This window comes from Prionailurus viverrinus, chromosome A2 (genome assembly GCF_022837055.1).
Source record: "Prionailurus viverrinus isolate Anna chromosome A2, UM_Priviv_1.0, whole genome shotgun sequence".
In the NCBI taxonomy this organism is placed as follows: domain Eukaryota; kingdom Metazoa; phylum Chordata; class Mammalia; order Carnivora; family Felidae; genus Prionailurus; species Prionailurus viverrinus.
In genome coordinates, this window is record NC_062562.1 from 76,215,667 (window position 1) to 76,239,183 (window position 23,517).

At 39.7% G+C, this 23,517-nt stretch overlaps 1 protein-coding gene across 2 annotated transcripts in view; it reads right to left on the minus strand.

Moving 5' to 3' along the window:
* Positions 1–12,602, minus strand: part of LOC125160794 (STARD3 N-terminal-like protein) — a 50,491-nt gene extending 37,889 nt beyond the window's left edge. Inside the window, exons 1-2 of one of the 2 annotated variants that reach the window (XM_047850148.1) lie at positions 12,404–12,602; positions 3,642–3,906 (exon numbers count right to left, since the gene is read on the minus strand). The gene's annotated coding sequence lies outside the window, so the exon portion shown is untranslated. The remainder of the gene's footprint in view (positions 1–3,641; positions 3,907–12,403) is intronic. The other variant, XM_047850147.1, reaches the window with a different exon arrangement.
* Between the last annotated feature and the right edge of the window lie 10,915 nt (positions 12,603–23,517).

Sequence of the window (23,517 nt, forward strand, 5' to 3'; positions counted from 1 at the left end):
ACACCCAGACAAACACAGCATTTGGAACGTTCTCCAAGACAGGTACTGTGGACTGTTCAAAGAAGTCAATGTGGTTAAAAAGAAAATAAAGAACAGAAAAAAGGAAAAGTGCTGTGGATACTCTTCAAACTTAAAAAAAGCATAAAGAGACACAACCATCAAATGCAATGCATGAGCCTAGACTGAAATTGAATTTAAAAAAAAAAAAAAAAAAGGAAGAGAAGTTACAGAAGACAATTGGGGAATTGATTATAGCTTAGTATTCTGGTTATGTAGGAGAATGGCCCTATTCTTAGGAAATGCATGACGAAGTCCTGAGTAGTTAAGTGTCGTGAAGTACACAGCTTAACTTACAAATAGTTCAGAAAAACTAAGGACAGAAAGATGTTTTGTAATAAAGTTGCTCTATTTATCTACCCACCCATCCAGCATCTATAAACATACATATGATACAAATATATTTACATGTAATGTATATACAGTATGCATATGCGTATGTAGCATATAAAGATATTAAAGAGAGCGCAGGCAAATTTTCATTGCAAAAAAATCATTAAATTGACTTTGCTACAGTGGGGGCTACCTTTTTTGAGTACAGAGGAACCAGAATCATCCTAGAAAACGGCTTAAACCAGTTTTTCTATAACGCAGAATGCACTTCGATTTTGTACACATTTGCATAATAATTCTTCTGTACATGACAGTTTGAGACACAGTGACAGACTAAAAGGAAAACCTCTATAAGTGCTCAGGACCCCCAAATCATTTTACCCATTATATAATAACTATCAAATTATCCCCACACAAATGAAAACTGGCTGAAGACTTCTAAAGTGCTTGTGACTGTAGACAGGAGTCACTCTGTCTGAACTTTCAGCCCGTGTCAAATACCTAAGAATGGCCTTTTTGTTGTTGTTGTCACGAGGCCTAAATGAAACAGCGGAGGGTATACTGAGGGAGAATTCAGGATCTAAAGTTTGCTTAGGTCTTTAATGAAAATGTGCGTAAGATATCACTTTTCTGTAAGCTTTTCCAAGCCAAATCTGTCCTTCATTCGGTTCCACAGATTTGTACCCAAACTGTTCCCAGACACCTCAGGGAAGAATTTTACAAGGCATCATCCACTGAGGCTCAGCCTCAGTGCCGTTTTATGCATGCAGATGATTTATTTCTTTTTCTTTCTTTTCTTTTTTTTTTTAAAGCTTATTTATTTCAGAGAGGGAGAATGAGAGTGAGCGAGCAGGGGAGGGGCAGAGAGGGAGAGAGAGAATCCCAAGCAGGCTCTGCACTGTCAGGGCAGTCTGGCTTGGGGCTTGACCTCAAGAACTGTGAGATCATGACCCGAGCAGAGATGAGGAGTCAGACACTCAAGCAACTGAGCCACCCAGGTGCCCCCGTGCAGCTGGTTTCTTATAGTAACATTGGTACCTACACTTCCACACCACTTCCTTCTGTCCTTTCTCTTCGCTTTAAGAATTTAGAATGTCCAGCTCCATAGTGATATCTCTATATAATGTCCATGGTTTTATTCCAAATATTTATTTTCTGGGTCTCATATTTTCTACTGTTCTTTACTCACTTGGGATATAAGGAAAGCTTTCGTTCCATCCTGATAAATCTACTCTCTCTTCGCTGCTACACTTTCTGCCCCAAGCACACACATTCAAGGCTCTCTGTTAAAACCCCGTCATTTCTCACGGCCTTGTCTCATTCAATGATTCCTGCTAATATCAGCAGACCAAAGTAACTGTACATAAACAGGATTTAACCTTTCAACAATATGCTTCAAGACTAAGATTTATTTAGAAATTAATTACCAACGGCTTGGAAAAACTAAAGCAGAAAACAAATATGGTGTTTTTAAGTCAGTCCTCTAATAACACTAATTTATCTCCCAAGCCCACACCTGTTTTTAGAGAAACTTAATTTTTTTATGTTTATTTATTTTTGAGAGAGAGAGAGAGAGAGAGAGAGAGAGAGAGAATCCCAAACAGGCTCCATGCTGTCAGCACAGAGCCCAATGCAGGGCTCAATCTCACAAACCATGAGATCATGACCTGAGCTGAAATCAAGAGTTGGGTGCTTAACGGACTGAGCCACCAAGGCACCCATAGAAAAACTTAATTCTCTAAGTGATTTTGGCCTGGGTTATGATCTTGTGGTTCATGGGATCAGGCTCCACACAGGATTCTGGGATTCTCTCTCTCTCTCCCTCTCTCTGCCCCTCCCCCCAAATAAATAAAATTTTTTAAAAAAAGAAATATTAGATTTAAAGATGGCTGGATAAATGCATACTGATGTTCTTGTACTCTATGAGACAAACCAAAACATATACCGAGAAACTGAATCTGGATGGGCACTACAAAATTTTAAAATTGTCCTTGATAATTTCTGAAAATTCAAAGTTTGCCAGGAATATAGCACGTCTACTTTATTTACTCCACAAATACGTCTTGAGCACCCAAACCGTGTCAGGCCTTCCTCTGAGCACTGAGCTTATTTTCTAAAGTAAGGAGACAGAAGATAAACAAAAAAGCATTGTAATTTTAAACTGGGAGTGGTCAGGATGACCTCCCTGAGAAGGTGGAGCAAAGACCAGCAGAGAGCAAGGCAGGTAGAGGGAAGGATAAGAGTAACATCCCGAGGTGGGGTGAAGTTGGCCGCGTAGGCGTCCAGACAGGTCAATGGCTTTCAGCTTTGCCGGAGCTAAGTAACAGAGCTGGAGACCAACATGAGAGGGTAAGAGAGAAGAAGGGGCAGAGGATCTTACAGGCCACTGTAAAGACTTTGATGAGATAGGAAGACTGGAAAGTTTTCACTAGGCGAGAAACCTGATTCAACTGAAGCTTTAAGAGGCTCTCTGAACCACAGAAGCAGGAAGACCAATTCGCTGGTTATAGCAACGATTCAGGCAAGAGGTGACGCATTGACTTGGGAGACTACAGTGGTAGCAGTGGGAGCGGTAAGAATTGATTGGTTCTAACTACAGAGCCAAAAGCATTTGTTGATGGACTGGATATGGGGCGGGGGAGCGGCAGGGGGGATAAAGGAAGGACTAAAGGAGAACTTTCAGAATTATAGCCTGGGGAAATGGAAGGATGGAGTTGCTATTTGCTGCAATGGAGAAGACAGTCTCAGGGCAACTTTGAGGAAGAACATCAGTTTAGTTTGGACACGTAAAGTATGAGATGCGTATTAATATCCACACTGACAGTGATCATTATTAAAGTAAATAGTAAAGTACGTTAAGTCAGGAGTTCAGAGGAGAGGTCTGAGCTAGATATAGAAATCTGAGAGTTGATAGCATATAGATGGAAGTTAAAACCATGCAAGAGAACAGAAATTTGAATATTCTCCCTTCTTTCCATAAAAGATGGAGAAAAAACAAAGTGCCTTTATTTGTAGAATAGAAAATAATTAAGGGGGGGGCCCTCTTTAAGTCCACTGAAAGTTCCCATGTTGTTAAATAATAAGCACTGACCACCTACAAAATGTAAAATACCAAGGACATTTAAAAGGATCCAAAGGGCAATGCAAGAGTTCCCATGCTCTTAGCAGAATCTCCATCTAGTTGAGGAGACAGATAGATAGATAACAGAAGGGAATGACTGAGGAGAAAGAAAGGAAGGAAATCAATGTACCCTTGACAATAACCATGCCCCTGGGTGGTGCCGGGTCCGGGGGAAGATGAGCCAGCTGGAGACTGTCAAGGACTTGACAACGTATATTTGTTCTTCCACAGATCACAGGTTGGCAAAATGGCAGCATGCCACGGAGTAGCCAGTCTTGTTGGGTAGTTCATGCTGTTAGCTCAGTACCTCTGCAGGGATTGACACCTTGGTAGCCAGTTATGTCACCAGCACTGGCTGAGTCAGATGGCTGGCATGTTACGGCTACATCTTACCACTGTTCCAAAAAAAAAAAAAAAATCTGTCTCAAGTTGGGCTCTAGCGAACAAGAACATTCTTTCCCTTGTCTCGTCTTTTTCAGAAACTGCTATCTGGGCCCCGAATGAGTGGAACAACATGGGTCTCTACAGCTACCTTCCACAGTCTCTCTCCAAATTCTGATTCTCCTCCAATAGGTCTCTTCTGGTGCTCAGATATTACAGCTTTTCTCCCTCTCTCAGCTTCAGCTCTAACTTCTATACTCAAATATTTCTTACACGGCTCCTCTACAAACAGCTTTATTTTAATCTTCTAGGTCACAGAAGCTATACATAATCCCATTTTCCTTCACGAGTCACACGGAGTCATTTCCACAGGTGTAACACTGCTTTCTCTGGTTGCTGACTACCCACCATTTTCCAGAACATCTAGTTTTCTTTAAAAATCACAAGAGATCAGTAATAAAATACTTGGTGGTTATTATGGAGTTACCACTATTTTTCCCAATTTGGACTTCATTAGTACTGTCAACCATCAGTAGGTATATGGTAATTCAGAGAACCATGCTGCTCCTAAGTGCCTCACATTCTCATGAATATTTCAAGCTTCCTCTTAGAGATGCGCCTCCAGCTTTAGCAACAATGGCGCCAACAGTCACATTACTATCTAGACAGATGACATCTGCTGGAGATGAAGATGTGACCGCCAGTCAACCTGTGAGCCAGACCTGGCCAGTCGGAGGCTCGCCGCCCCCTTCCCCGGCCTTGGCATGTGTACTCTGCTTGCCTTCCCCCCTCCCAGAAGCTGCTCCTAAGATACAGCCTTGAAACAGAAACATGGTGCCGAGGCTATCTGGACTGGGTATATGACTGACTGAACTCACTCAGGGCCTCTACATCAACTTTGCAGACCCTGGAGGGCGGGTGAGAGAAGCCACTGTCTTGCAGGAGCTCAAGACAGCCTTGTAAGTTAAGCTCCTTTGCTCCTGAAAACGCCACTACCAATGTGAAGTGGTCTGCCTCTTTCTTCTTTCTTTGCTCTCTCCCTGCCTTACACATATAGGGGCCAGTTTCAGATTACACCCAGGAAGCTCCTGAGGAAGTCGTGAACCAACAAAGTCCCTCAATTAAGAAACTTGAAATATTTAGCAATGCATTGGAAGGAAGACCTCTCTGCACCAGTACTTACTGCAAGCAGTATTCAAATAGAAGCTTTCAGTTCTCAGGACAGAACTATGGTCTTATTGATCTAGATGTGAAAATCAGTACCATCCCAAGGCAGGGAGTTCACTGATCTGCCAGGAGTCACAGGAAAGTGGCTACAAGAGTTCACTTCTTTTTTCTTTAAAAAAATTTTTTTTAATGTTTATTTATTTTTGAGAGAGACAAAGCGTGAACAGGGGAGGGGCAGACAGAGAGGGAGACATGGAATCTGAAGCAGGTTCCAGGCTCTGAGCTGTCAGCACAGAGCCAGACGCGGGGCTTGAACCCACAAACCATGAGCTCATGATCTGAGCCGAAGCTGGATGCTTAACCAACTGAGCCACCCAGGCGTCCCAAGAGTTCACTTCTTTTAGCGACTACCTGTCTTCATCTCAATGACTAGAACTAAGAATGTGTTCATGGCACATTCTCCATAGGCCTCCCCAAACTTACATTCTCTATACAGGAAGACAGAAGCTAAACTCAAGTAGCCAGCTGATGAGGAGACAGCAAAGCTAAGGTGGCTATCCAGGGGCGAACTGGGTTTCTCTTCATTCAAAACCACAAGACTCCTTCCATGGAAGAGGAGAGAGAAGGGTTCCCACAAGTGTCCCATCCTGTACTCACTGCTCCTGCAGGGGCTCCATAGCTGGCAAAAGTGGCGCACTAAGCGTAATGCCAGTGGGGATAAAACATCAACTGCCCCTGGAGGTATCCAAGGCCAATTTCCTAATTCACAAACCAGAGCAAGTCAGTAAGAGGAAGTGCCATTCACATCTTCACCCAACAGGCAAAAGTTACATGTTATCTCCTACACTTGTTTTTGTTTTTATAATCAGACATATTTCTTATTCTGTCCAGAAAATTTATTTTTTGCTGAGAAAATCCTGATTCTAAAAATGAACATCTTTATTTTTTATTATTTTTTTATTTTTTAAGTTTTTTAAATTTTTAAATTTAATTATTTTTTAAAGTTTATTTATGTATTTTGAGAGACAGAGTGAGAGCATGTGCATGTGAGCAGGTAAGATGTCAGCACAGAGCCTGATGTGGGACTCAATCTCAGGAACTGTAAGATCATGACCTGAGCCAAAATCAAGAGATGGACACTTAACTGACTGGGCCACCCAGACGCCCCCTTATTTCTTATTTGGAAGTCCTTGCTAGTGGTATGGCTTTGGACAAGTCACTTAATTTCTCCAAATTTTGGTTTCCTTATTTGTGTTAAGTAACATTACTATTAGTAAGTTCCCTTTTTTTTTTTTTTTTTGCTTCAAATTTTTATTTTATTTAAATTCTAGTTATTACACATATAGTATAATATTGGTTTCAGGGGTAGAATTCAGTGATTCATCACTTACATACAACACCTAATGCTCATCATTAAGTGCCCTCCTTAATACCCATCACCCATTTAGACCATCCCCCATCAACCCTCAGTTTGCTCTCTATAGTCTCTTCTGGTTTGCTTCCTTCCCTTATTTTTCCTTCCCATATGTTCATCTGTTTTGTTTCTTAAATTCCACACATGAGTGAAATCATAAGGCATTTGTCTTTCCCTGACTTATTTTGCTTAGCATAATACTCTCTAGCTCCACGCACGTCATTACAAATGGCAAGATTTCATTCTTTTTAATGGCTGAGTAATATTCCATTATATATATATATATATATATATATATATATATATATATATATACACACCACATCTTTATCCATTCATCAGTCAACAGACATTTGGGCTCTTTCTCCTATACTTTGATATACAAAGCTGGCACACAGTTCCTAAAATAATTATTAATCTTTATCATGGATGAAGGTCTGCTTGGTGCACATGGTATATAAAGAAAGTCAATGGCAAAATTTTGATGCCTGGATTAAAAAAAAAAAAACAAAACAGTACCCTTTTCTTTTTTCATCAGACTTCTTAGGTGGTCACATAGGAAATTCAAGATATCAGCATGTCAGACTCACCTGTGCTTCAGAAAATAAAATACACACACACACACACACACACACACACACACACACACACACATACACACACACCCCACTAGTTTATAAGACTCAATGCAACCACAGGCTAATACAGCCAGAAAACAGAATCACAACCTCATAATAAGAATGGGCTCAGAGCATGTTACAGAGGCAGAGGATATCACCAAAGTAGTAGGATCTCCATAAGCTCACAAGGTTTGAAAAGCTCAAAAAAGGTTTGAAACCAGCTCTATTATTTCCTCTCAAATAATTTAATAAGAGACAAGCAATTACAAAGTCAAAAAGAAAATTATAAGAAAGACTTAAACATACATATATTGATGTGTAACATACACTAACTGTAAATATTTCAAAAATGTCTCAGGTAGGAAAAATGAACAAATAATAACCCATAAGATCTTGTGTACAGCATTATTATGAAGACAATATGTTAAATTTGATTCTGCTGTGAGCTCCATTTGCCAAACTGATTGATGACCATGTCATTCCCCTAATATCTCTTACTGGACTTTTCCACGGTTTTCCCAATCACCACTCATTCACATTACTCTAGTAATTCAGACTCGCTCATCTACAAAACATCCTCCATGCTGGTTTCATGCTAGTTTTTTAAAAACGAAAACCTGAATGAACCATTTCATCCCTCTATTCAAAACTCCTTTTCTCTCACACCCAGGGCTCTAGCCATACAGACCTATTTTAAGTTCCCTGTACAGGAGGAGGTTTCACCATCTATGCCTTTTCCTTCATGCTCCCTCTTCCTGGAGAGCCTTTTCTTCCAAGCACTTCAACGATGGGAATAATAAGCCTATTCATTGTTCAAGGAAGCTTAAGTACCACTTCCTCAAAGAAACCTTCTGAATCCAATTGGATAACATACATGCCACATATCTTTAATGGCACCTCAAATCTTTCATATACATTTCACATATTGGTTACATGTCTTTTTCTCAGTACTATACCAAAAGCTCCCAGAAGACCTGTCTATATTCTTCGCAGGCAGGGAAATAAATGCCTGGCCACATGTTAGGCATTAGATTTGTTTGCTCAATTCATGAATTACAAATATCATCATATAAAAGTATGGGATCTGGGTATTTGTTAACCAAAATGAAGCAAGTCTACACACGTCTGGAGTTTCAATATATGATATTGAATGAGCCAAGAATATTCCATCTTTAATGAACTATAACTGACAAAACAATTAATCAAAATGCCCCACATTAATTAATTTGGTCATCTCTTTTTCCAATGTATTTTGAATGCTATTTATTGAAATCATTCCAAAACTCTGCTCCAAAGCTCCGCTGATAGGCTCATAAGTGGCTGCCAGGATTTCTGATGCCGGGCATCAGAACCCAGGACACGTGGCTGTTGCGAACCAGGAGTACAAACCAGGCTTCTCAGCCCAGCACCACAGGTGCCCCAGGCTGGCCTCTCTGGCCCTTTCTCATCTTAATATTAACAAGTGGAGTTGCTTTTACTTTTTCCAACACCACAAACACAGAGAATGATTTTCTGGGGGGACAGTGTGCCTTAAATATTCACAACCCAAAGATCTGAGTTCCTCTCACAGGATCCCTTGGTAAGTCAGACCCTTAACTGAAACAGGAAAGAGGTTCTGTTGAAGCAGAGCCAAGAAAAGCAGAATGGTGCTTCTCTCAAAGATGAAATCGTAAACGTGTAAACAAAACCAAAGGTCTCTACAATCTACAAAAAACTGCATGTGTAACATGAATTGATAAGTGTCTTTTATGCTCAAAGAAATATATATTTAACACCCATGTATAAAAGAATGTATTACCAAAGATACCAGGATTGGTAAACTGTCAGAGAAATACTCCCAGAGGGGCTGGGAAAGAGGTTTCCATTAAAGACACAGGAAATATCTCGTTAAATAAGCAGCACAGATGGACACAGAGGGATGGGCAGAGTTTTGGCTGGATCTGTCCATCTAGAAGGCATTCCAGGCAGAGCACGAGCAAAGACACCAAAGTTGGAAAGGCCAGGAGTCCAGTTGGGGCAGTGGGCTCATGGTGGAAGGGTGGCACTACAGTCTGAGGCCAAGTCATGACAGCCCAGATCTCCAGAACATGGACATCAGTGGCACCAACAATCTTGGAAGGATGGAGATACTCGGTCAAAATGCCCAGCAAATGGCTTAAAGAGCAAAAGCTCTCTTTTGCCTAAATTTAAGTAGTTTCCACATGGAAGAAAGAAGGCAATTCCATTAACATAATTCTAATTTGACTGATGAAAGGCAATCTCTATTGAGCTAGAGGAGAGTCAAAAAGCCACAAGAATGTGAACTTAACTATTTGCGAGTTTACTATTATTCACCTACCATATCCCAATCATAACTGAGAAGCAAAGCCTGGAAATAAATAATGGGTATTTTTTAAACTGTAGGAACATTTTTGAACCATAGAATTCACAAACTGATTCTTCCTTATTTTTACAAATGATAATTACCAAGAAAGAGAAGTTATATCCCTGAGCTAACCCAAGGGCTTCCTCCATTCTAGGAAGAAACTCCACTTGCTAACAGAAACTATGAGGCAGCCACTCTAGGCAATGTTCCCATACTGTTAAACACAACATTAAAGCTGGGAAACCAGTAACAAGCTTTAAGTTCCCTTTCAGAGACAGGTGAAATTAAACCTTAAATTTTAAAGTCATTTTGAAACCACTGTCTTTCTCCTAACTAAAAGCAAAGATTCGTCCAGCGAGTTTGCACCTGCTCGCCGCTGAGAAAAGGGAAAGAAAACAATGGATTATTTTATCCTAAGGAGCATTACTACCTTGTACGAGTTTTGAACAATAAGCCCGTCATGTTGAAATATTGTATTTTCATATATGCAGAAATCTTATGTAGTATAACAGAAAAACAATTAGGCTGCAAATCAGGAAGGTGAGAGAATTTGGTGGCAGTTAAGTCTTGAAAATCACTGAACACCTATGGCCCTCCACAGGCCCACCTCTAAACTGAGAGGGTTGAATCATGACCTCTGAAATGCCATTTCAAAAAATTTAATTTCAGATAGTGGAGATGTATAGCTGCTGCTTCATATCCAGGGAAGCAGTGAGGCGGAGTGGCACGGAAGAGGCTCTGTGGGCAGGCCTACTGGAGTGCCCAAATCTACGCTCACTCAGTACTAGCTGGATGGCCTTCAGTGCACGTTTCCTTTTTGGTCAAGAAGGGATAATATTTACCTCTGCAATATGCTGGAAGGGTTAGAATGTACGTAATGCACCTGGCACATTATAGGCACTAAATAAAGGTGGACGTTAAGTCCCTGGCCAGTGATGAAAGTCCTGATGGCAAACGGTAATCCACTTGACAACACAGTTTCCTAAAACTCAGCATGGAGAATGGCAGGGATTGAGTGCCAGTCCTTTGCAAAGGGTGAGCACATAAATACTGGAGGACTCATAGGAAGGAAGGATAAAAGCAGGGAACTGATGATAAGCAGCAGAGGCTTAGAGTCCTGCACGTCATAATGACAACCAGGAACACAACAGCATGGGATACAGGGAACAGGACAGATTTTCAGCGAGAGAGAGGACTACTGGTGAAACAACACAAAACAAAACAAACCATAATGAATTACTGCAATGATTTCATAACCGAAATAAAGCAGAGAGCTGGCTACAGTCTATGAGTCTCACTAAATAGCGGGTCTTGGCAATACACAAGCCCTATTTCCTTTGCCTGTCTGCAATCCTTACTCAGGGATCAGATGATCGTGTCCGTGGCTCCTGCCCACCTCATTTGCCCCACCCCACCTCACTGTCTCCTAGGTTTACTGCACTCCACATGGCTCCTCTTCTACCCCTGTAACATGCTAAGCCCATTTTTCCTTTAGTTCCTTTGCCCTGTTATGTCTGCCTGGAAACATCCACCAGATCTTCCCATGCTGCCTCATTCCACACACTCAGGTCTCGCCAAACTGTCAATTCCTCAAGGAAGTCTTCCGCGTCCACCATATCTAAATTTCCCTCCACCCCCCCACATCCCAGTCACACCCTACCCCCTTATCTTGCAGTATTTTTTCTGGCATTTATCATTATCTAGAATTGTCATTTTTGTTTACATGTTTATCGTTTCTCCACCAAAATGGAAGGCCCGCGAGGGCAGGAAGCTGACCTAAATTCTTCAGCCCTCAATCTCCCAACACCTTAAACCAAAATGTGGCACAGAGATGATGTAGGATCAGATGTATTCATCTGATGAACTTGTTCAAAGAATAAACTCCGATGATTAAAACTACCATCCTTCTGTGAACATAAGGAAAAGTCCATTTTTATGAAAATAGAAAATATATACGTATGCATATGTTGTACAGTACACTTTTTCACTTTACGAGCATGAATCCATACATAAAGCAAAGGTACTGTAAGTTTTGTTTTTCGAGATCCTGCTTTTAGAAAGAGAGGGTGGATGAGTAGATGGTATATAGATGGGAATTATCTTTCAGAACCCTTCTCAACAATGACTGTGAGGTAAACAAACCGAACTAATTCCAGTATATTTGAGATCAGACCCGTTACTTTGTTACCTTGCTAAACTTATCCCAACTATTACTGAGTCAAGTAATGAATTCAGTGATTCCATCTGCGAAACAGAAGACAAATGACATGGTGAATAACTGGTGCAGTAATGGGATGGTAAAGGAAAAGTTCCACAATGTTAACCCGTATTTGGACGAAAAGGGGGGGGGGGGAGATCTTTCTAGAAAATCCTAAACAAAAATAAGCATGCTGCTGAGATTTCAAAATATGGCCGGATACCATGAGTGGGCAAAGCAGTGAAATGAAACTGTGGCCAGAACACTCATAACTTGCGCTTTTTCCATTTTGTTCTGCTTGAAACACAGATTTTTTTTTTTTTAAAGAATAAAAGAGGTCAATGATCGACCTTGTCTGTATAACCCACGCATCACCCCAGTCACCATTCTTGGTGACTCTGGAGGGCCCATGGCGCCAGCACGGGGCGGGACCCCACCGAGGGCTCCTCGGGGTCCGCAGGGTGAAGGAATGGAGACTCACAACCTGTATCCATCCCCCGAATCCCAGCCCAAGCAGTGGAACGAGGTGGGGCTCGGCATTCTGCAACTTCACTTTTGCATCCTTTATAAACACAGCCCGCCTAGCCCCTCCTCCTCCCCGGAGGACCGCACAGCGCTCAGCAAACACCCGAACGCCCGGGCTCTGGCCTCCGTTCACGGGTCTCCCCTGAGCCCCGGGCAAGTCATCTGATCCCGGGTGACTCAGTTTTCCAATCTGTCAAATAGGGTGACGAGAAACCCAGCCTACCTCATCGGGTGGTTTCGGGCCGGCAGCCCCAGGCTGGCCCGGGGACAGCGGTTCCGTGGTTGAGCCCGCGGAAGCCCTAGCGGGCGGAGGGGCGGGGCTTGGCGGGGCGGGGACGGGGGACCAAGCCCAGCAGGCGACGCGCAGCCCACCGCCCGCAGCCAGCAGCCCCCGGACCTCCTCTGGTACCGGGCCCGTGACGTCAACACGCTGACGTCGACGCACAGAAGCCCATCTCGCCCGAGGGACCAAAGACTGGGCTGGGGCCCGCCTGCCTCCCGTAACAGAGCCAGCGATTGGTGAATGGGTCTATCGATCATTTGCCGCCCAGTAAGCAACGCCGGAAGGCGGGAGAGGGCGGGCTCGCCTCGCCCGTGTAGAGGGTGGGAATCTGAAATTTGGTCTCTGAGAGCTGCGGGCTGGTTGGATTTGCCCGAGTGTTGTCCCTTGCCGTTTTATTAAGAGGCTGCTTTCCCGTTATTGGCGATTCTGCTTCTTCCGCTTTCCTCCTGTCTCTTGGTGGGGATTTAGGTTCCGGCTCGTGGAAAATAGTCGTGGCCTGGATTTCAGGGCCCCTGGCACCTCGCACTGAGCTCTCCAGGAATTAAAAAGTAGGACCTTACATTGCTCTGTTCAACCATCACCTCCACCCTGAATTCTCAGGCCCCCAGACCTATTTAGGAGACCTTTTCTCTGTGCTCCTGTCGCATATCTAACACTTGGATCTTAATAGTAGTCACATTTAATTATATTTGTATGTTTGGCCAGGAGACTGAGCATCTTTTAATTATTGTTATTTTTCAAATTACTTTTAAGTTTAAATTGAACTTTTTACCAATAGATGCTACAGTTATAACGTTCAAATATTTAAAGATGTAGAAGGCTACAGAGTGAAAATTCTTCCACTACTAGTTCCTCGGGCACTCAGTTCACCTATTGGAGGCAACCAGTGTTACTCGGTGAATATTCTTCCAGAGACATTCTAAGTGCTATTATTAATTTTAAGTTACACAGAATAATAAATGGAAACATTACAAATTAGAATAAAATCCTTTTCAGGCATTAATTACAAACCCAGTCCCTATAGGATGACCCCTAGTTCCTATGCATTTTGTGTAGGTATTTTTTTCCAATCAACATTCTTTTAAACTATTGCACGTTAGTCCTCAGAACCAATAGTCCAGAACCAATAGAAGCAGTTTATGACTTCCTTACCCTTCGATATGTAATTCTTTTCTTTTCGTTTTTCTATCAGAAGCATGGCTACCTTCAACATAAGTCGAACCTATACCCAAGCGTTTTCTAGGGTAGAAATACTAGCAAGTGAATGTATTGGATAGAGAATGTACGCTTTAAATCTTCATAGTAGATTCCCTTCATTTGTCCTTTTAAGTAGCTGTTACAACTTACAGTCCTACCGGTAATATATGAGCAACTCTTTCCCTGCATCCTTGCTAAAGTTAAAAAAAAAAAAAAAGATTAAAAAAATTTTCCGAATTGATGAGTGTAAGAAAAATTTTGAAGGATGACACGTGTGCAAAAGAAGTGCAGTCATCATGTGTCCGTGTCCTGGTAACAAAGTGAATGAACTTCTGTAACCATTCCCTAGCCCAAGATTTTAAAAGTTCACCAGGAACATAGACTCTCTCCTCATCCTCGTCTTGGTCATTGCTCTCCTACACACAAATCGCCACGATTCTGAATTTTACCACCAAAATTAGTTTTGCCTGCCTGAACACTCGTAAATGGACAAAGATAGTGTGTACTCTCATGTGGCCCTTTTTGCTCAGTAATATATTTGTAACATTGATCCATATTCAAGAATGTAGTAGTTTATTTTTTGTGTATACTTCCAAGATGTCTCCATTTATTCTGATACTGCTTGACGTTAGGTGTTTGCACAGTTACACGTTTGGTTTGGGTATATCCCTAGGAGTAATCTTACTATGGCACTGGATGTGCATATGTCCACTGTTGGTGGACATTGCCAAATAGTTTTTTGGTTTACCAATTTACAACCCACTGGCAGAGAATGAAAATCCCTGTTGCTCTTCATCTTTGCCAACACTTGATATTCTCAGTTTTCTTTTGTGCTCATCCTTTTTTCTTTGTTTTTTTTTGTTGTTGTTGTTGTTTTCAATTTTATTGAGGCAAACTGAATATACAAAAGGTTACATCTATACGTCCCCTTGCCTTTGTTGTTGTTCTAGCTAAGAGCACATAGCGTGAGATCTACCTTCTCAACAGGTTTTTTTTTTATTAAAAGTTTTTAAATGTCTATTTTATTTTTGAGAGAGAAAGACAAGAGTGTGAACAGGAGAGGAGCAGAGAGAGAGGGAAACATGGAATCTGAAGCAGGTTCCAGGCTCTGAGCTGTCAGCACAGAGCCCAGTGCGGGGCTCGAACCCACGAACTGTGAGATCATGACATGAGCCGAAGTCGGACGCTTAACCGACTGAGCCACCCAGGCGCCCCGCTTCTCAACACGTTTTTAAGTGTACAGCACTTTGTTGTTAACTGTAGGCTCTATGTCATACGGGAGAGCTCTAGAATTTATTCATCTTGTATATATCCATAACTGTATAATCATTACAAAATTCCCCACTTTCTCCTGGCAACCACCATTCTAATCTCTGCATCTATGAGTTTGACTATTCTAGATTCTTCATATAAGTGGAATCATGCAGCATTTCTTCTTCTGTGACTGACTTATTTCCAGGCATAATGTTTTCCGTGGCAATGCGATATCTTCTGTTCCTCACACCAAACTTCATGAAAGCCCCAAGCTGGTCTGGTCTTCAGTGTCTGCCCTGAGGGTAATCATCATGAGGGGACCACAAGCAGGTAAGAGGTGCTACAGTGACTCTGAGTCACCTTTTGTTCCTTTCTTTGTGCATCCCCACTCAGACCTCACTTCAGATGTCCCCAGACCTGGAACCTGAACCCGGAAACTTCTCTGCCCCCTCCAGGTTCAGGCTCTGGGGATCCATGTTTGCCTAGATGGCCAGGATACGTTTTGGCCCTGGATTTTGTATTCCAGAAATCCCTAGGAATGGTCTGGGCAAGACAGATGCTATACAGAAAAAGTGATGCTTGAACTAAGTAAAACAGTGTCAGAGGAAGATGTCTCTGATTGTGCAACTGGTCTATCCCATGCCTTTTAAGCAATTAGAACTAGATAATGCGATCATTTGTTACCCAATTAAATTTGGAAGGCCAGAAATGCATGGATTAGCACTTTTGCTTTTGCTTCAAAGCAGTTGTTACTTAGATAAAAGGACACTTAAAATGAAAAATAAGTTCTGATACAAATGAAGAAGTATAGATAATATTCGCTTCTACTTTTTAAACACTTGAAAAATAAGTCCATCCATGATGTCACACAGGGTAGGATTTCCTTCTTTTTTCAAGGCTGAATAACATTCTCCCAACAAAGGAAAGCCCTGGATCAGATGGCTTCACTGGTGAATTCTATCAAGCATTTAAAGGCTTAGCACTAATCCTTCTCAAACTTTTCTGAAAACTTAAAGAGAAGCAGTAGTTTGCTTGGTACAAGGCCTCATCGTACAAGGCCCACATTACACTGCTCCCAAAACCACAAAAACACACTACAAGATAAGAAAATTGAAGGTCCATATTTCTGATGAACATGGATGCAAAAATCTGTAAAAACAAAAAAACCTAGATGCAAAAATTTGTGACAAAAGTTCTAGCAATCAGAATTCAACAGCATATTCAAAGGATCATATACTGTGATCAAATAGAATTTATTCCTGGGATGCCAGAATGCAAATCAATAAACATGATATACCACATTAACAGAATGAAGCATAAAAATCATATGATTATCTCAGTAAATGCAGAAAATGTACTTGATAAAATTCAACATCACTTCATGTTAAAAACTCTCAAATCAGGTATAGAAAGAATGTACCTCAATGTAATGAAGTCCATATATGACAAGCCCACAGCTAACCTCATGCTGAGTGGTAAAAAACTAAAAACTTTCCACTAAGATCAGGAACAAGACAGAGGGGCCCTTTCTCACCACTTCTGTTCAACTTAATACTGGAAGTCCTAGCCAGAACAGTTAGACAAGACAAAGAAATAAAAGGCATCCAAACTTGAAAAGAAGTAAATTGTCTCTGTTTGCAGATTATATGAACCGTATATATAAAACCCTAATGATTACACACACATATATGCACATAGGCACACACACACACCTGTTAGAATGAATAAGTGAATCCAGAAAAGTTGCAGGATATAAAATCAACATGCAAAAATCAGTTGCATTTCCATACACTAAAGGTGAACTACTCAAAAAGGAAATTAGGAAAATGTTCTCAGTTACATTAGCATCAAAACCAAAATATGTCAGAGGTGAATAATTTGTACACCCCAAACTATAATACACTGATAAAACAAATTAAAGGAAATATAGAGAAGTGGAAAACACCTTGCGTTCATGGATTGGAAGCGTTAATATCATTAAAATGTCCATACTACCAAAGCAATCTGCATATTCAGTGCTATTCCCATCAAAATTCCAAGGGCGTTTTATGCAGAAATGGAAAAATAGTCCTAAAATTTATGTGGAAGAGCAAAAGACCCAGAATAGTCAATGCAAAGAACAAAGCTGGAGGCATCACACTTCCTGATTTCAAAATATATTACAAAGCAGCCATAGTTGAAATAGTATGATACTGGCATAAAAACAGACTCAGACTAATAGAGCCTAATAGAGAGCCTGGAAATAAACCCACATGTATATAGGGAACTAATCTTCAACAATGGTGTCAAGAATACAGAGTGGGAAAAAGGTCATCTCTTCTTTTCTAGTTGAGAAAACTAGATATCCACATGTAAAATATGAAAATAACCCCCTACCTTACAGCATACACAAAAACCAACCCAAAATGGATTAAAGCTTTAAACATAAGACCTAAAACTGTAAAAATTCTGGAGGAAAATGGTAAAAATTCCATGATGTTAGTGTTGGCAATAATTTCATGAATATATGGATATGGCATCAAAAGCACAGGAAACAAAAGCAAAAGAAGATGAGTGGGACTACATCAGACTAAAGCTTCCTTCAGTAAAGGGAGAAAGCAGAATGGAAAGGCAACCTAAAAACTGAGGAAAATATTTGCACACCACATGTCTGATAAGATATTAATTCCCCCCACTTCCTAAAATATATATAAGGAACTTGTAAAAATATTTAACAAAGAAAACAAGAACAAACACAAATAGCCCCATTTAAAAATAGGCAAAGGACTTGAGGGGCGCCTGGGTGGCTCAGTCGGTTGAGCGTCCGACTTCGGCTCAGGTCATGATCTTGCGGTCCGTGAGTTTGAGCCCCGCGTCAGGCTCTGGGCTGATAGCCCAGAGCCTGGAGCCTGCTTCTGATTCTGTGTCTCCCTCTCTCTCTGCCCCAACCCCGTTCATGCTCTGTCTCTCTCTGTCTCAAAAATAAAATTAAAAAATGTTAAAAAAAATTTAAAAAAATAGGCAAAGGACTTGAATAGACATTTCTCCAAAGAAGACATATAAATAGCAAACAGGATATATAAAAAGCTACTTAACATCACGAATCATCAGAGAAATGGAAATCAAAACCACTATGAAATATCACCTTATACCAGTTTGGATAGATGTTAGTAAAAGATAACAAATGTTGACAAGGATATGCAGGAATTAGAACCCTTGTATGTTGTTTGTGGGAATGTAAAAATGGTATAGCCACTGTGGAAAAGAGCATGGAGGTTTTTTTGTGATGTTGTACATTCTGATGCATATGTAAGGTATCACATTGTTGATTTAATTTTCATTTCCCAGATGATAAAAAAGAATTTAGCATTGTTTCATATGTCTGTATGCCATTTGGATATTCTCTTTTGTGAAATTCCTGTTCAAGTCCTTTGCCCATTTTAAAATTAGGCTATCCATCTCTTATTGGTTTCAAGAGGTTTTTCTATACTTTAGATATGACTCCTATGTCAGTTATATGTGTTGTGTGTATTTTTCTTATTCTGTGGCTTACTTTATTATTACAAAATGAATCTCTGACTTACTAGAATGTACTATAAGTTAATACTTTTCTAGTTTCTGGACAATTCAAGGACTTTAGAACATTAATTTCATTTACCCAACTCCTGATTTGAGTGCTTGTTGTCATGTATTTTAATTTTATTAAATTTACAAACCCAACAAAATAGTATTTTGCTTTATATAGAGAAATTTAGATTTACCCATATATATATATATATATATATATATATATTTACATATATTTACATATATATATATGCATATGCACTTTACTTTGCCTTCTAGTACTTTTTGCTTTTCTGGGATTACATTTGAAATTATTTCATTCTTTGTTAGAGTATACTTGCTGGTGATAAAAATCTCTACTAGGCTATCTAAGGTGAGATACCTAAGCTCGCTCTCCTGGCTATTTTGGTTACTCTAAGATGCAACTGTTTTCTTTTCAGACTTGTGGTTATCCTTGGTAGGAAGTTGGTCCGATACCAAATAGTCAATTATAGCTCAAAATGGATCGAGCATGTTGACAGGTGTGAATAATATTATTTTGGTGTTCCTTAGCCTAGAATAGTGCCATGCACCACAAGAAAAATATTTGGGATGACATTGGTGACAATGGTGGAGCAGGCAGCTCCAATAACCTACTCCTCCATAGAAACATTAAAATATTAAGCAAACACTATTGGAATAAACTCTCTGAGAAGTCTGGAAAACAGATAAAAGTTTACAGAAACAAGCATGTGCTGAATCAAGGAAGGGGCAACTTTGAATAATAAAATAGTTTTGGGTGCTTTTAGTTGCCGTTAACCAGGCCCCTCCAGGCTCTGTAGTGGTGTTGAAGATGGCAGCCTGTGTTCCCAGTCGGTGACCCTGGTCCCTGGGTAGGGAAGGAACCAAGCAGAAACAAAAGGTATCCAAATTGGAAAGGAAGAAGTAAAACTATAGGTATTCAAAGATGGTATATCCCTATATGTAGAAAATACAAAGAATGTTTTAAAAACCCTACTAGAGCTAATAAATGAACTTCACAAAGTTGCAGATACAACATCAACACAAAAAATCAGGTATGTTTCTATACACCGGAAGTAAAAATATGAAAGTAGAATTAAGAAAGGAATTCTATTTATACAAACATAGAAAAAAACTAGGAATGAATTTAACCAACAAGGTGAAAGATTTATACACTGGAAACCATAAGACATTGCTGAAAGAAATTTCGGAACTCAGTAAATGGAATGACATCTCATGTTCATAGATTGAAAACTTAATGTTGTTAAGATGGCAGTACTTCTCACAGCCATCTACAGATTCAATACAATCTCTACCAAATGTCAATAGTGGTTTTTCCAGAAAGGGAAAAGCTAATCTCCCAATTCACATAGAATTTCAAGGGGCCCAGACAGACAAGTCAATCTTGAAAAAGGACAACGTTGGAGAATTCATATTTTTTGGTTTTAAAACTTACAACAAGGCTACCATAGGGGCGCCTGGGTGGCTCAATCAGTTGAGTGTCTAACTCTTGATTTTGAGTCAGGTCATGATCTCACAGTTGGTGGGTTCAAGCCCTATATCCAGCTCCTTGCCGAGTGTAGAGCCTGCTTGGGATTGTCTCTCTCTCTCTCTTCCTCTTTCTCTGCCCTTCTCCTGCTTGTGTGCTCTCTCTCTCTCAAAATAAATTTAAAAAACTTAATAAAAGACTACAATAATCAAGACAGTGTGATACTAGAATAGAGATGTATAATCAATAGAATAGAATTGAGAGTCCAGAAGTAAACTCAAACATCTATAGCGAAGTGATTTTCAAAAAAGATGCTAAGACCATTCAATAGGGTAAATAATAGTCTTTTCAACAAATCATGCTGGGACAACTGGACATACGTATGCAAATGAGTAGAATTGGACCCCTACATCAATGGTAGATATAGATATAGATAGTTAGATGATACATAGATAGTAGGCAGATGTAATATCTCAAAAGGAGCAAGTACTCTAAAGATAAGAGATAAAACCATAAAACCCTTTGAAGAAAACATAGGGGTAAATTTCTATGTCCTTGGATTTAGCAGTGGATTCTTAGCTTTGACAACAAAAGTATGAAAAACAACAAAAGTAAATACATTGGACTTCATCAAAATTAAACACTTTTGTGCCTGAAAGAACAATAGAGAAGAAAGTGAAAACCCCAGAATGGTAGAAAAAATATTTGCAAATAATGTATCTGATAAGAATCTAGTATCCAGATTATATAAAGAACTCTCATGACTCAGCAACAAAAGACAACCAAATGAAAAAATAGGCAAAGGACTTGAATAGACATTTATTCAAAGAAGATACATACTAGGCCAATGAGATGTGAAAAGACTCTCAACATCCATCATTAGTTATTAGGGAAATGAAAATCAAAACACAGTGAAGTACCACTTCACACCTACAAGAATGGCAAACAAAAAAAACAAAACAACTCCCCCAATGAAAATGGAAAATAAAAGTATTAGCAAGGATGTGGAAAAATTGGAACCCTTGTCCATTGTTGATGGGAATGTAAAATGATGCAGTTTTTGTGAAAAACAGTTTGGCAGTCCTCAAAAAGTTATAGTGTGACCCAACATTTCTTTTAGGTGTAGACACAAAATAATAATTAAGAAAGATAATAAATACATGTACATGCATGTTCACCACAGCACTATTCACTATGGCCAAGAGATAGAAATAGCTTGGGGCACCGGGGTGGCTCAGTCGGTTAAACATCTGACTCTTGATTTCCTCTCAGGCCATGATCTCACAACTGGTGAGATCAAGCCCTGTGTCAGGTTCTGTGCTGGCAGTGCAGAGCCTGCTTGGGATTCTCTCTTTCTCCCCCTCTTTCTCTGCCCCTCCTGTGCTCGCTCTCTTTCTCCCTTTCTCCCTCTCTCTCTCAAAATAAATAAAATAAACTTAAAAAAAGAGGTGGAAACAGCTCAAACATCCATCAATGGATGAATGGATAAACAAAATTTGGTGTATATGTATGCAATGGAATATTATTTAGCCATAAAAAGGAATAAGGTACTGAAACATGATACAGTGTGAATGAAACAAAAGATCCTGTATGATACCATACAGACACAAAAGATCAGGTATTATATGATACCATTTATATGAAATTCCCACAATTGGTAAATCGATAGAGAGAATGTACATTTATGCTTATTAGGGGAGGAGGAGTAGAATAGGAACAAGTGCTTGAGGAAATAAGAGGAAAATGAGAGATTTTCCATTGGGGTGATGACCGTGTTTTAGAACTTTATAGAGATGGTGGTTGCACAACATTTAAAATGCATCAAATCAAAGCCACGGAATTGTTAACTTTAAAATGGTAATTTTATGTTATGTGAACTTTTCTTTGGTTCAATAATTAACAATTTAGTAACCTGTCTCCATCCCAAAGAAAAATGTTTAAATGAGTTTTCTTCTCTTTCCCAGACTTCCATGGATTTGAGGTAGTGGGGAGACCTATAGCTATTTTAAATATGGAAGAATTATCTAAATCACATGGAACATATTTACACTGTTCTACTTAAGCTATGTAAGTGTAAAGATAGAAGTTAATGCAGAAAATTCTACCATTATATGCCCAACTCATCTGCCCCTCCCCCTCCAGCTTTGCATTTGGCTAGCTATACCTTTTTTCTGTCCCAGATCAGGTACTTAGAAATATTTGTTGAATGATGACACGATGAATAAGCATTTTACAATGCTCATGCAAATACAATGCTCTCATCTAAACTGTCCTCTATACTGTCACTATGAGTGACACTATGAGTTAGTCTCTATGAGATGTGATGAAAGCCTGTAGGCTTGCAATAGTTATGTGTATAATGGAAATCAGTAATATTCATTAGTGTGGATTGAAAAGTAAGCAATGAATATGTATATAAGCTATTAAAAAGATAAAATAGACAAAATCTGACTATTGTCTTTGGAAAAATAAGAATAGAGAAGGGGGATTGGTTGGAGAATTTTACCATTAACTTAAATTAGAAACTCAGGAGGAAAGTTGGATTGGGCAGGGTCTGTGTTATAAACTCCCCTTTGAACATTTTGTGTTTGAAATAGGTGTGGTTCATTTGGAATTGTGTGTCTAGCAGGCATCTAGATTATAAACTTAAAGAGTTTAGGATAGACACTTCAGGTTGTTATCACTCAGGGAGAATACAGATTGAGAAAGGAGGAGAACCCAGGACAGAATCCTAGGGAATATCATCATTTAAGGAGTAGGTGGAAGCAGAAGAGACTAAAAGGAAACTTAGACACAGTGAACTCAAAGCTCAGAAAAGTGCCAGGAGAAGAGTCATGAGTGACTAGAGAAAACCATGTCTTGAAAATGATGGAGTGGTAAAGATTTAAGTCAAAGTCAGCAAGAATTAAGAGAATACAGAATATACCGTTCAAATTAGTGTTTGTTTTCTTTGGGTAAATACCCAAAGTTGTGGCATTACTGGATCATAGAGTTTTTCTTGTTTTAATTTCTTTTAGGAACCTCCATGCTGTTGTCCATAGTAGATACACCACTGTACCTTCCCATCAACAGTGCAAAAGGATTTTTTTTCTCCACATCCTCACCAACACTTGTTATTTCTTGGCTTTTTGATTCTAGCCATTCTGACGGATGTAAGGTGATATCTATTCGTGGTTTTGATTTGCATTTTCCTGATGGTTAGTGATGCTAAGCATCTTTTCATGTGTCTGTTAGCCATTTGTAGGTCTTTTTTTGAAAAAATGTCTATTCAGGTCTTCTACCCATTTTTAATCACATTATTTGCTTTTATTGGTGTTGAGTTAGGTAAGTTTTTTACATACTTTTGATATTAACCCCTTATTGGATATATCATTTGCATATATATACAGTTGCCCATTTAGTAAGTTGCCTTTTCATTTTGCTGATGGTTTCCTTCACTGTGCAAAAGCTTTTTGTTTTAGTGTAGTCCCAATAGTTTATGTTTGCTTTTGTGTTCCTTGCCTGAGGAGACATACATAGAAAAAATGTTGCTAAGACCTATGTCAAAGAGATGACTGCCCAAATTTTC